At 34.9% G+C, this 4150-nt stretch overlaps 1 long non-coding RNA gene across 1 annotated transcript; it reads left to right on the top strand.

The window, feature by feature from the left end:
- Positions 1–2977: 2977 nt before the first annotated feature.
- Positions 2978–3620, top strand: LOC145135621 (uncharacterized). The gene is made up of 3 exons (XR_013719934.1): positions 2978–3127; positions 3238–3321; positions 3410–3620. It is a non-coding gene; the product is annotated as an uncharacterized LOC145135621 (long non-coding RNA).
- Positions 3621–4150: the final 530 nt, after the last annotated feature.

Raw genomic sequence — 4150 nt, 5'->3', positions numbered from 1 at the left:
GAAGATTTTAGCGGTTTTGTTAGCCAAACCGAAAAAAGTCAAAAAAATCCGGTTCAATTAAACTAAAAATTGATACAGTTTGTCGGTTCGTAGGTTTCAGATATTTTGAACATCTCTAAAGGATGCTAGGGCTATGCAACTTGATAATGAGATCCGACATCGAGATCAATGAGCTTTCGATTACCAATTGTTGTCAATAACTCAAAGTTCGTTCCGATTTTGCTAACATTGAAGAACCCATACCAGAAAATAATACCATCACATACACGATGTAACTCACCAACAACCCATAAGCCACTCGCAATAAACATCATTTTTTTAATGTCTCCTTGAGTTGCTCCGGCTCCTAACACAACAAACCCGGAGCAAAGCTAATTATCTTCCTCATGTTTTACATACTACTAACTCTCCAAGCTTCATCAAGCTTTGAGTGGTTCAAGTACACATTTGTCTCTACACATCTCATGCCAGATATCAGTAATCTTAAAACTATATTTGAAAAACGTGTTATTCCATCTATCCTTGTTGGTGAATGTTCATATTCAAACCCTATCATACTTTACACATTCATAATGTTGTAGTGACCCCTAATATCATAAAGGATCTTATTTAATTTTTTTATATCAATTCACTCTTGATAAGAAATGCATAAGACCGGAGGGTGTGGGTAGGAAACTTCTCTTACTTTTTGTAGGTCACAATACCCTTTCCCTCACTTTCCTTTTCCTCACCTAAACCCAAGGAATGGGTGGGAAGCTTCTTTCACTATTTGTTTTTTTTTAAATAAAATTAATTAATTTTTATGATTTATAATTTTTAAATTAATAATAAACAAAAAATTTAATTAAAAAGAAAATGCATTTCATTAATTAAAATAAAAATTACAATAAACCTAAGATTTAAAAAAGTAGAATATTAAAAAAAAACACAAACAAAAAATCAAACAAACCAACAACAACCTATGGAAAATATTTTTTCATAATTTTTTCCTTCTTCTTCATCACGAGCTCGAGAGCCGGTCTCGAAAGATGGTCGGTGTTTTCCATCAAGAACTTCATATTCTTCATTTCTTGTCTCTCCGCGCGCTTCTTCTTCATTGCTTCTTCTTTTTCTTTGTCGAACGTCAAACGTTCAGCGAAATTAAGATTATATCGATCAAACAATGCTGTTATTTTCCGCATTTCGTCAACGTCCATGCTGAAATCTGATGCACCCGAAGAAGTCCGTTTTCCCTTCCTCTTAGCTTTGTCCATACCTATCGGTCAGACAATTTCTTTTAGCTCGAGTTCGTCCTCCTGATTTAAATCTAGACCGACCCAAACATCGGAGGAAGTTGTGTAACCACTAGATCCCGTTTTCGTTCGCTTTGATTGTTGTACTCAAAAAATAAAATCTTGCTCGTATTTTTTTCCACCTAGGACTTCTAACCAATAATTTCCAACAATTGTGCCACTTGAATGGTTTTCCGACTTCCTCAAGGTAAAATTGCAAAGCTTCTTGAAGTATTTATTCGTCGCCTTGGCCGCTTTTTTGTTGGGTTTTTAGGTTGTTGTACAACCCGTTTATTTTTGAAACCCCCTTTGCTAGTTTTCGAAACTTCGAATTCATTTGGTTTTTCATACGGTAGTCGCCATTTTTTCCTAGCTCCTCCCGAAACCGTTCTAAAATGCGAAACCAAAAATGATCTCCCGGTTGTGCATTTCCCGTCTTTGAATCCTCAGAAATGTCAACCCAAGCTTTTACCAAAACTAACTCTTCTTGTGGAAGCCATGGTATCGGGTTTTGTCTTCCCGGATGTGCGACACCCTCGCGCGCTTGTTGTTTTCCATTGCGTCGTTGTGGGGGTGGTGTGGGTTGAGTTTCGGGAACTATCTCTTCTTCTTTCGAGTCATCCAACTCATCGACATGTTGGAATTGTTGTTGGGTTTGGGTTTAGGGTTGGGGTTGGGTTTGAGTTTGGGGTTGGGTTTGAGTTTGAGGTTGATTTGGCGAATGTTGATCGGGAAAAACAACAAACTTTGAAAACATTTGCGGAGTAACATTTGGAACATGGACCGGGTAATATTGTCTAACATTTTTGGTATTGAAATTGTAATGAATATTGAATGGGAGCATCGAGTTGGGGACGATAAACTCCTTGTGATGATGAATCGATAGCAAAAATGTTTCGAGTAGGGGTGCTTAAACTCAAAACATGAGTTTTTTTCCTTCTATCGGAGGTTGCGTTTTGATTGTCGGGATTCATTTTTTTTTTGAAGAAAATAGAGGTTGTAGAGGGTTTGATTGAAAGTAAATGAGTATGAGTATTTATAGAAGTTGTAGAGGGTAATAAAAATTACATTTTAAACCATTTAGCCGTTGCAAATTAAAAAAAAGAAAAAAAAATCACATTTTACCGTTTTTTAACGGTTATTTAAAAAAAAAAAAAAAGAAAACATTTATATCCGATCCCCATTGGAGAGAGAACGCGGCAACCCCACCCCCACCTCCTCCCCGCGAAACCCTTCCCGCACCACCGGTGCGGTGTTTATCGGAGCGGGAAACTTCCCGCGACTCATCCCGCACCCGACTCCGTGCGGCCTAAACGATTCAATGAAATTGGTTTCTGTTTGAAGGATTTTTGGACCCGCCACACTCTTATTTGATGTGACAGTGCAAAAGACCTTTATTCCGTAAAATCACTCAAGACTTTTCGTGTCGCACTTATTTCTTTTGGTCCAACCACAAGGTAGTATTGCTATATAATTTTCTTTCGTATAATAAAACTTTGTCGAATATGCTATCCCATGATTGTTAAGTTGACAAATATGATCATCTTTCATTTACTCGTTCGGATACTATTTTTGTCAAGTCCTGGCTTCATTGAATTCATTAATGGATTTATGACCTAAGTTATTGCAAATGTGTAAGATCCTGTTTATTTTTTTTTTCAAATTACTCATCTTTTTGTTTCTTTCACAGAGGATCAAAAACCAGTCTCCATTTTTTTAACAAAACAGGATCAAATGGAACGGTGGAAGTTTTTGGTGAAGGGTGAACCTGAAATTGACACTCAGAAAGTTGAACCTGAAAACAGTAAACTTGGTGACCTGGACCTGAAACAAGATCCACTGTTGAAAAGATGATGGTAGGAAGATACTAACATCACATATTTAGATTTCTTATAGCTAAAAAAATCTCCAATAAAGATTATTTATTAATTTTTTTTTCTAATCTTTATAATTGTGCATGTTGTAGTTTGATCAAAGGCAGAAGCAGATGGGGTTGACAACTAGTGATGAGATGCAGAAACAAGACATTCTTAAAAAGTTCATGGGTGAGGTAAAGTTCTTTTAACTTTTAGCTTAAGATTAAATTACTGATATTGTTATTGTTACTGATACTGATATTGAATTTCAAATATGTGTAGCACCCGGAGATGGACTTTTCAAGGGCTAAGATAAATTGAGAAGAAATGTTTTGGGGAAAAGGTACAAATTTGTTTTTTGAAGGTTGATATAGAATTGTTATTTTGGGAATTAGTGTTATGCTACGTGGGTGATATCTGTTAATAGAAAACTATGTGATGGTTTCTTGGATGTTTAGCTTTTTTGATTAGCAAATCTATTGATTTTGCATTACCTTTTGCTCGTTTTTTGTTTGAATGCTTTTATGTTTGTTAGACTTATTATTGATATTGTTTTATGTTCTTCACTACAATTGAACTTTGTTGCTCAACATAATCAGTAGATGAATCCTTAGAGGTTCACCATTTCTTTATATAGTTGTTGATACAAGAATTTGAAGGCTTCACAAGTAAGCCCCTTAAATAATGTTGTGCATCTCTTCCTCAATTTCTAGCCCAATAATGTTGATCCTTGTATTTTTTTTAATTTTTTTTATCTATGTTCCTTTATTAAAAGTAATTTGTTTATATATATTTTGTTCGTTATAAACACAAAATTTAACAGTAAGTGCAAAAAATAAGGATATAAGACAACAATTAACCACTTTTACTCTTTTGGTTTCTAATTTCTATCTCCGTTAAATGTCTAGCCATTAAGATTCATTACTAATAAACTTGTATGCACTATAATTTACTCATTGTTGTACTTTTGTTTTCTAGGGAATGGCCCATACATTGTCCAATATATATAATTGAGATAAAATA

This window comes from Lactuca virosa, chromosome 9 (assembly GCF_052849685.1).
Source record: "Lactuca virosa cultivar CGN04683 chromosome 9, Lactuca_virosa_CGN04683_v6, whole genome shotgun sequence".
Classification (NCBI taxonomy): Eukaryota; Viridiplantae; Streptophyta; class Magnoliopsida; order Asterales; family Asteraceae; genus Lactuca; species Lactuca virosa.
The sequence above is the reverse complement of the archived record's forward strand: the minus strand, read 5'-3'. Positions and strand labels throughout refer to the sequence as shown.